This window comes from Podarcis vaucheri (genome assembly GCF_965113315.1).
Source record: "Podarcis vaucheri genome assembly, chromosome: 2".
Taxonomy (NCBI): Eukaryota; Metazoa; Chordata; class Lepidosauria; order Squamata; family Lacertidae; genus Podarcis; species Podarcis vaucheri.
The window spans coordinates 59009508-59020248 of NC_138760.1; the positions used below are offsets into that span (position 1 = coordinate 59009508).

Below are 10741 nucleotides of genomic sequence, written 5' to 3' on the forward strand. Positions count from 1 at the left end.
GGCACCTTGTGGCATAAATCTGCTCTAAGGTGGAGAGTGGACAGCCAACAATGCTCTCTCAATACCACAGCAATGCATGCATTCTCTGGTGTCTCTTCTTCAGAGTGAGGTATGAACCCACATTTTGGAGAGCTGTGTAGGAGCACTACTGTCGCTGCTCCAGGCTGTGTTTCTGCGGCAACAAACGCTGTTTAAAGTTAAGCAGAATTTTCTGCAGTATCAAAAGCAGCAGCAACACTACAAGCTAGCTGGCTGGCTGGCTGGAGGGCAGACATTGGCAGAATTTGCCAGACCTCTCCCCACAAAAAAACCCATAGGCAATTCCTAAATCAGGCTTGTGTGTGTGTATGTACACACACACATATTTGTAGTATGTGGCACTGCAAAGTAGCTAAGCATAGCCTTCGAGGATTTAAATAAGGCTTAGAGGATTAGTTAGCAAATCCAGTAGTGCAGTAAAATAGAAAAAAAGGTTTATGGATAGGTTATCAAAATCATATGGCATTCACACATATAGACAAGCAAACAGTTTTGAATGTGGCTCAGAAACCAGCTTTCTTTGTCTCAACATGGTAAAAAAAAAAAAGGACAAGGTTTATTCTTGCACAATTGCAAGGTTTTCCAGCCATATATTCTATGCTTTAAAAAGAGGCTAACCCCCCAGTCTTCATCATGTCTTGGGGACCTGTTGTTAGAGAAAATAAAAGAAGCATGAGCAAGTAAACATGTTCTTATAAAGCAATTCCCAAGGCAACCTGCAAACCTAGCTATCCCAGAAACTAGATCCCATTCTTTAACAGTGAAAGCCTTATCTGTAGTCTAGTAGATTATGATTATTTATTAAATTTATACACTGCACTTCATCTGAAGCTCAGGCAGTATGCAACATAAACACAACCTAAAAACACTAAATACAGAACATCACACAGAAGATGGAGCTCTTCTTCTTTGGTGATTACTTGTAGTCGAGTCAGATTGTCTTCCATAAACACGGTTTTAAAACTGAATCCGTAAGTGACTGTGGAGGCCAATTCTGGATCCACATATCCTTCCACAGTGGGGAAGGACTGTAGGTTTCTGGGTGAGAGTTGATCACGGTGAGGGTTTGCCAAACGTGTCAGCCTCTTAGCACATTTCTTCCTATTGTCCTGAGTTCAAGCATCTTCAAAGTCCACAACACCTTCGGTAAAGGCTGTTCTCCAATTGGATCGCTCAGAGGCCAGTGTTTCCCAGTTGTCAGTGCTTATACTACATTTTTTTAGATTTACCTTAAGAGAGATTTTAAACCTCTTTTGTTGACCTCCAGTATTACACTTTCCATTTTTAAGTTCAGAATAGAGTAGTTGCTTTGGAAGACGATAATCAGGCATCCACACAACATGTCCAGTCCAACGAAGTTGATATTGAAGCATCATTGCTTCAACACTGGTGATCTTTGCTTCTTGCAGTACACTGGCATTAGTTTGCCTGTCTTCCCAAGTGATGTGTAAAAATTTTCAGAGACACCGTTGATGGAATCTGTCGAAGAGTTGGAGATGGCGTTTATAAGTTGTCCATGTTTCACAAGCATACAGTAAGGTTGGTAGTACAATAACTTTGTAAACAAGCATTTTGGTTTCCCTGTGAATGTCCTGGTCCTCAAACACTCTGCGCTTCAATTGGGAGAAAGCCACACTCACAGAGCTCAAGTGATGCTGGATTTCGGCATCAATGTTGGCCCTTGTGGTAGGAGAAGTGATCAACATTTTCCAACGATACACCATTGAGTTGAATTTGTGGCGCCGCAGAGGGGTTATTTTGTACTTGTTGGTACAGCACTTCGGTCTTTTGGATGTTGAGCAATAGGCCAAGTTTTTCGTAAGCTTCTGTGAAGACATTTAGGATGGTTTGGAGCTCATCCTCTGAGTGTGTACACATTATGTTGTCATCAGCATACTGAAGCTCTATGGCGGAAGATACAGTAACCTTACTCTTTGCTTTCAGCCTGCTCAGATTGAAGAGCTTTCTATCTGTTTGATATATGATTTCTACCCCAGTGGGGAGTTTCCCTTCAACAAAGTGTAGGATCATGGCAATGAAAATAATAAATAGAGTTGGGGCGATAACACAACACTGTTTAACACCTGATTGCATTGAGAGCCACTGTTATCTGTGATTGTTACTCTCATATTATCGTGGAAGAGCCAAAGGATATTCACAAATTTATCTGGTCAGCCAATTTTCAGAAGGACAGTCCACAGGGCATTAGAATTTACAGTGTCGAAGGCCTTAGTCAGGTCAACGAACGCTATAAACAGGGGTTGGTTTTGCTCTCTACATTTTTTCTTGAAGCTGTCGAGCAGTGAAAATCATGTCCACTGTCCCCCTGGAAGGTTGAAAACCATTTTGGGATTCAGGAAGGGTAGCCTCGGATATTGTTGTTTTTTAAAAAAAGATATTTATTAAGGTTTCAATATATTACAAAATATGCAAAAAAACGAAACGAAAAAAGAATTAAAGAGGGGGAAAAATAGAAGAAAAAAGTAAAAATACAAGATAAAAACAATTTAAAAAACAGATTGGTCTTTCCATGTCTTATCTTTCATTTGCTTGTTTCCCCGACCTCCTCACACCTCCCTTTTTATATTCCAGTTCAAATTAGTTAGTTCAGCAAATCCTTTCCCTCTTTAATTTTATCTTAATCTCTTATCTTAAAATATAATAACTTTAAATTTTCACCTGCTAACAATCCATTTTTACATATTCCTTTTAACATTGCTGCTTAAAACCACTTAACTTCAGTCCAACATCATTCTAACATTCATTAATTTTGCAGTATTTCTGTAAATAGTCTTTAAATTTCTTCCAATCTTCTTCCACCGACTCTTCTCCCTGGTCTCGGATTCTGCCAGTCATTTCCGCCAGTTCCATATAGTCCATCACCTTCATCTGCCATTCTTCCAGAGCGGGTAAATCTTGTGTCTTCCAATACTTTGCAATAAGTATTCTTGCTGCTGTTGTAGCATACATAAAGAAAGTTCTATCCTTCTTTAGCACCAATTGGCCAACCATGCCCAGGAGAAAGGCCTCTAGTTTCTTCAAAAAGGTATATTTAATACCCTTTTCATTTCATTATAAATCATCTCCCAGAAAGCCTTAATCCTTGGGCACGTCCACTCGGATATTGTTAGGAGATGGTTTGCTAAGATCCTTGCAACAATTTTGCCGGCCGTGGCTAATAAGATGCCTCGATAGTTTCCGCGATCTGTTCTATGACCTTTTTCCAAAGAGATTGGTAATTTTGGTATCCCTAAAGTCTGCTGGGATCTCCATTCTCTCCCATATTTTTCTGATGAGCTTGTGAAGTTGTTGTGTAAGTTCAATTCCACCCACTTTGAAGACTTCGGCAGGTATCCCATCAGGTCCGCTGGCTTTGTTGTTCTTCATTTGGTTAATAGCTGTACACAACTCTCCCAGATTTGGAGACAGAAGATGGTGCACCACCACCCTGTTTACCCAGACCTATAACCATGGAGAAGCTGTGCTAGGGAGAGTTTGTGAACAGCCAGTCTGGACTAGAGAAGTGATGAATGATGTCATTCACCTGTGACTGGGAAATCTTTGGCTTAGTAAGAGGATTGACATTTCAAGCGGGGCTATTCAGGAAACGAAGAAGACAAACCGCTTAAAACATTCCCTGAGAAAAACAGATCAGAGGAAAAAAGACAGAAGTGCTCCTACCATTTGAAGCAGTCAGGAGCACACCAAAATGATCTGTTTTGCTAGCTTTTGCTGGCTCCATCAACAGAATTTGGGTCTTAGGGAAACGGAAGCTAGCAATTAGATTGGCCAAACTGCAGCAATCAGGCTGGCTAAATTCCTTGTTCATGATGCATCAAATCAATGATTTAAGGTGAGGACTAGCTGCATGGAAAAACAAACAAACAAACATGATATATTAGCTGGCCCTGAGACATATAGCTTTATTATTCTGTTGGCCTTGCTCTTACTTTTTTAAAAAAGCAAGCAACAATCTGTTAAAATTGACAGCATGTCCGCACCACAAAAGCACAGCACCCAGAAATGCATAGTAATCAAATAGTGGTGTATGTATTTTTCAGCTATAGGCTTTCCAGCTGTCTTGAAGGCTCTCTTCTTAATAAACAGTGATTTTGCAAATTAAACTAGTGCCAGACATCCAATTAAACCCCAGTGACTGACATTTTTCAAAAATAGGCCAACCCTCTGGTGTAATAAAAACATAATGGCAAACTCTTGCTGCACAGTTAAATGGCAGTCCTTGCTAATAAACGAACTTGGTATGACCCTATTGAATTCCCAATACAATACTACAGGCTTACCTAAAAGTAAGTGGGTGGGATTTAAGGATTTAAGGGCTTGCTTTTCAGACCTCAACATTTTAAATTGCGAACAGTGGGACAAAGGGGTTATTTTTTACTTCTCTCAGTTCTGCAGTAATAATAATAGCTGTGCTTACTTTCTCCCACCATGGCTATTGCTGTCTGTAAAATGCTGAAGAAGTCAAAAAACCTCAAATGGTCTACAGAGGGCGATTTCCAGGTTGGTATTAAGAAATTATAAATTCTCGTATGCAGTTAGTGATTCTGGGTTGGCACCCACCCACTTCCTACATAAATTTGCCACAAATTATCTACTTCTGACAGCACAATGGTAGTTCATTTCAGTGTTTCCCTTAGCCCATTTGGAGGAAGATCCTGAAGTTTTTATAGTTTTATCTATGCTTCATGGATGCCCAAATTAATATGTGCCAAAGCGGTTTATATTAAGGTAATCACTCATTATAGGTTTAATCATTTCACATTACTGGAGGCTAAGGACTCCACGACTGCCTGCCTGAGAAAGCTATGAATATAGCTCAAAAAAATCTTTAGAGATTAATATGGAGCTAAAACAAGTTATTAAACCCTAGCACAACAAAATAAACTTGCAAATCACAAGCCTTCAACATAAATACTGTGGCAAATTTTGGGAGGGCATTTTCACCCAACCCCAGTATGTTTCTGTATGTGCTGGAAGCCTCCCAGAGTGGCTGGGCAAACCCAGCCAGTTGGGTGGAGTATAAATAATAAAATTATTATTAATAATAATTATAGTATTCACAGCTGCCATGGGGAGGGAGATTGCATTTGATAATCAAAATGGATCAGTCAAAATGACATATATATGCCCCCCCAGGAAGGAATTTCCAAATGCATCCCTGGGTAATGTCATGTACACAACTGAAGGGGTGAAAGGTGGAGTATAAGCATTTAAATGAATAAGCAAAATAGGTTCTGCACACGGGATTTGTAGAGAGATAGGTCTGCTTGCACATAGCCACAGTTAGATTACCAGCAAAAATGCTGGTCATCTCAGGTAAGAGCCTTCTTGGTGGCTGCTCACAGGCTCTGAATATCCCTGCCAAAGGAGGCCCAGCTAGCTCCATTTTGAACTCTTTTTCAGGAGGAAAAGAAATTTTCACTTAGAAAGGCTGATTTCAATATATTGTATTATTGGCTTTTACCTGTTGCTTTATTAATGTTTAAGTGCCTTGTTCTAATGTTTTTATGTCTTATTTTAGTGCAATTTGACTGCCTTTTGTTATTCTGTACTGTGTTTGCACCAGGGGCACGGACTTGGGCTCCAGGTTATGAGTGCCCAATGGTGCCTGTGATGCGACATGATGTCATGCTGTCATGACATCATGACATCACAGTGTATCGGCGGGATGTGGCTCTTCCAAGGCCTCTAACGTGACTTCCGGTTTCTACTGGAAGTTGCGTTCGGAGCCCTGTCAGGGGCTTCAACGTCATCTGGGAGGCCGTGTTAGAGCTCTGACGTGACTTCTGGTAATCAGAAGTCATGCTGGAGCTCAGCGTTGTTTTTATGGGTGCTTAGCACCCAGAGCCCCCTAGACCTGGCGTTTATGGTTTGCACTGCTGTTAGCCTCTTTCACCAATTGGGGGAAAGGCAGAAATGACAATTGAGGAATGGATGGGCTGGTGATGTTAGTGAAACCATCTGATGATGAGGTTCACAGAATCATCAATTTGGGAAGTCTAAACTACTGCCGTGTTGGATTTTAAGCGTTTTGAGCACTTCCAGATGACCTGTTTATTGAGCATTCATTCTGATTTGTTGGTGGGGAGGTTAGATGATGTTGTGTCAAAGCCAGTGTTGCCCCACACTTTCCAGTGTCTTTTCTCATTGCTTTTCCTTACTACAAAAAAATCTGATGCTTTAGGAAAGTGTGTTTGTTGCACAAGATCTTCCAAATCAACTAGAATTGCACAACCTGCATTTGCTGGTATGTAAACTTAAAACAGTGACAGTCTGGAAGCACCCTTCATATCTGGATTGGATTGGACATTTGGATTGATTTGAGGAGTAGAGGGCATGTTCTAAGAACATACATTATTACAAACTGCACTTTCAAGACCTAAGGGGCTGTGGCTATAAATCATCTCCATTAGTAAATGCAGTGTCAGGTTCCAATGAATTCTGAACTATTCTAAACTCCTGGCCTATTATACATTCATGTGCCTGGGAATAGTTGGGTAATTTTTATCAGGCAGATGAAGCTAGTCTCTCCTTTTGCCTGCAAGTCTCAAGAGGTGGTCTGGAAGTTAATCTACCATATCAAAAGCCTCCTTTCCCTACATGGTTAGTTGACTAAGCAGCTTCACTGAGAGGTCTAGGCCCCAAGAGTTTCATTTGCTGCTTTCAGCTGATAGTAGGCTAAGGCCCCATACACAATGTGAAACTCCACGTTGTAAGAAACCTTCAGAGATCTTCACAAGACATGATGGTTGGTGGCCAAAAACCGAAACAAGCAAGCAAACCCAACGTTATTATTTTTAAAGCGCTAGTCCATTGAACAAGATTTGGGGAGGTGGAGGGGGGCGGATAAGGAATTAATTTGGCTACTGGCCAGAGCTGAATAAAATCCACTTTCTCACCTTCACGAAATTGAATGTGCTCAGATTGGGAACTAGCATGATGCTTATCAGCCTAAGGAGAATGAGAAGTGGTCTGAGAAAGTACTCATGGCATTCTGGAGGGAAATAGAAAAATCAATGTACTTACTTTGTTTGAAAATGTTTCATGCTTTTTGAATATCCTTAACCATACCTAGCCACTCTCTGTTATCTCTCCTGCTATATATAAAATTAAGTCAGTTTATGCTGGCACTGAGGTGAAGTGTTTGTGTGTGTGCATTTCACAAACTCTCTGAGCCAATTGGAATCTCACCCACCTACCCTGCTTTTAGTGATTTTTGTGATCCTATGTCAAAGGGTGCACAGATACTCACAAGGGGGCTGTTGTGGGGTGGGGAGGGGTGAGAGAACACATCTTTGTTGCCAAGGCAATGACAATCTTCCTTGTTCAAATCATGGCATTGATAATGTAGACACAGACCATCAACAGTGTGTTACTTTCAGAGTGAGAGGAACATGAGTGTCTGATTTGCCTTTAGCAATGTCATCACATTGATTGTCAGTGTGGAGTCATGATGTCACCACATCCACTATGAGATCCCTGATTGGTTGTGATAACAAAGGGGAAAAGGACAGAAACACTGTTGGTAGCCCACTTACAGGAGGCTGCTGCTTCCACCATGCCTGTTGTGGCAAGGTAGCAACAAAAATAATCAGAACCAATGAGGGGTGGGGCAGGAGGGCCACTTGGCCTGACGTCTCAAACTCAAATTTAGATACTTCTTTATTTTTGCCATTTGATAAGTTTAATAATAATTTTATAATAATTTATTATTTATACCCCGCCCATCTGGCTGGGTTTTCCCAGCCACTCTGGGCGGCTCCCAATAGAATATTAAAAACATGATAAAACTTCAAACATTTTAAACTTCCCTAAACTTTAGATGTTTTCTAAAAGTCAGGTAGTTGCTTATTTCCTTGACATCTGGTGGGAGGGTGTTAAAAACACGATGAAACATCAGTCATTAAAAACTTCCCTAAACAGGGCTACCTTCAGATGTCTTCTAAATGTCAGATAGTTGTTTATCTCTTTGACATCTGTTGGGAGGGCATTCCACAGGGTGGGTGCCACTATTGAGAAGGCCCTCTGCCTGGTTCCCTGTAACTTGGCTTCTCACGGAGAGGGAACCGCTAGAAGGCCCTCGGCGTTGGATCTCAGTGTCCGGGCTGAACGATGGGGATGGAGACGCTCCTTCAGGTATACTGGGCTGAGGCCATTTAGGGCTTTAAAGGTCAGCACCAACACTTTGAATTGTGCTCGGAAACATACTGGGAACCAATGAAGGTCTAACTACTTGTTTTATGTGTGTTGGATTGAAACATGGCACTTTCACCTTAGAGCTGCAAATTTAAGCAGATGCGGTATGTGATTTGGTAAAATGCTATAATCCTCTTGTTAAATGATACACGTTTTAACAAATTAAAGAGTTTAAGTGTTCATAAGGATTAATAAAATACACTGGTCTGATGGCACAAGATTAGACTGTGATGAACCTACCCTCTAGATCACCTGATCGTATAAACAAACCACTGCTAGTGGCTGGTGCCGGATCAAGTGTGTGTGTGTGTGTGCATGCTGTCAGTCTTCTTCTTCAAAAATAAGAAGATAAAGATGTGAGAGTTAATAATGGTTGAGTTTCACTTTTGCTGAAAGGACAATATATAGATAATACAGCTATAGGTGTTGCACAGGAAGCACTGAGAGTCATTTGCTCACACATAAACCACTGGGCTGCTGGCATGTCACTGTGTCGGCAATGCCTGATTTCTCACTCAAGGAGGGAGAAATCAGAGAAAACATGGCAATACAGTTGTACCTTCATTCTCAAATGGAATCCATTCTGGAGGTCCGTTCAACTTTCGAAAACCAAGCTTTCTGCACTGAAACGGAAGCTGTGGAAGCAGTGTTGGACAATCGGATTCCAAAGAACGTTCGCAAACCGGAACACTCACTTCCAGGTTTGCGGCATTTGGGAGCTAAAACGTACGATTACCAAGGCGTTCGACAACCAAGGTACAACTGTACAGGGTGTTGGTGAAGAGCATACCACTGCAAACACCTGCAAAAAGCCACAAAAGCAGGATGGAGGGGTTTATGGGGCTGGACTCCTCGGAAAGCACTATTTTGCCCCAGAAAACATTTGCAAGTGAATATTTCGTACAGCTGTAGATGGGGAAAGTCTTTGGTTGCAGAGAAAACTGAATAAATAAGTCCTGAGAATCAAGATTAATTAACTTGAATGATAAACTGATGAAAGGTTTATCAGTGTTGCTTTAAGACTAGTGACTGTCATTCTTAGGTGCACAAGAGTCCCATACTTTTCTAAATCATCATTATGCTGTCCATTTTACAGCACACATTCACGAGGAACCTTATTACAGTTTTACATCACTGTAACTAACACCATTGGCTTCCGCTAATGAATTTGTAAATCACCTAGGGTGTAAAGGAAATTTGATGCCTTGCTGGAAAAGAAAAATTAACCCTCCTTTTCTGTTTACAGAAATGCAGCCAAATTACAAAGTTAATGATTCCTTGCAGCCTTTCTCCCTCCACCTAGTTCCTTAAGCTTCATGATATGCTGGGTGAGGGGCTCCTTCCCCTCTAGTTAATTCACAAGCCTTGGGCCCAATTCAGAAATTTGCTAGTGTTACCTTGTGGTGTGCCTTGAGTATCTCTGAAAATGCAGTCACATGGAATACGTCCAGGGCCTTTGATTACATCTGTTATCATGCTAGCCCATCATTCAGGCATCCCAAACCAGGGCTGTAATTTGCATGGGAAGCTTACATGAGTAGAAAAGGCTCTTTATACCAGGTCTGGGGCAGAGAATTTGACATTGTCTGTAGGCTGTGAAAAGCTACCTAATTTACACATATCAAACCAACATGCAGACTGAAACGCAGTTTTCCTTCAAAATTCACATTTCTCCGAATTTTGTGACTCAGTTCTCCAACCAGCATGTATTTAAAAAAGAAGGAAGTCAATGTGCAAAAAATTAATATATGAGTAAAAATGACATACAAAGATGCATTACATTAAGGGAAATCCCATGCAAAAATCTGCACATGAGTGAAAAATACATATAGAAATGTATTTATTGGGAGAAATTTGCACTAAAATACTGGTGAATTTTCATGGGGATTAAAAATAAATAAATAAATCACAAATTGCTGCAGAAATGAGGAGAACTTTAATATTCACATCTTCAATATTTATTTTGAATATTTAATATTCAAAAACTTAGAAGAAAACTGTCAATGACAGAGTCATCCATTGCTACCTGCTACAGATGTTATTACTCCAATTCATGGAGGACAACAGGGACACCAGTGGGCAATGAAGCTCATGGGCTTTTCTCCACTCCCCCATCTTGTGAGGGATTTAGCAAGCAGGGATAGGACCACTCACATGACTCAGTGCTGAAGAGCACCGATAGGATCTTTCCATCCAGGACACAGAGCTGCTTCTGAGCAGCAATTCCTAACTACAGGTTACGAGAGAGTTAAACTCGCTCTCCTTGCCTGCTCTGGTGTCAGTAATGGTTAGTCCTCCCTGGCATATGCTATGTGCATTTGAAAAAAGAAACAAACCCAAATGTGTGCATTAAATGCCAAGGCACATTTCATGTCACATCTGCGTTGGCCCTAATGAGAAACTGAGCTGGATTTTTCTCGCCTCAGGTCACCCTGCACTGAGGGAATGGGGAAGGGTCCAAGTGAGCCCCAAATTACTTTCTAAG

General features: G+C 41.0%; 1 long non-coding RNA gene across 1 annotated transcript; it reads right to left on the bottom strand.

Moving 5' to 3' along the window:
• Positions 1–596: 596 nt before the first annotated feature.
• Positions 597–7447, bottom strand: LOC309527626. The gene is made up of 4 exons (XR_014217270.1): positions 7313–7447; positions 5353–5454; positions 3721–3903; positions 597–685 (listed from the first exon to the last, which is right to left on the bottom strand). It is a non-coding gene; the product is annotated as an uncharacterized lncRNA (long non-coding RNA).
• Between the last annotated feature and the right edge of the window lie 3294 nt (positions 7448–10741).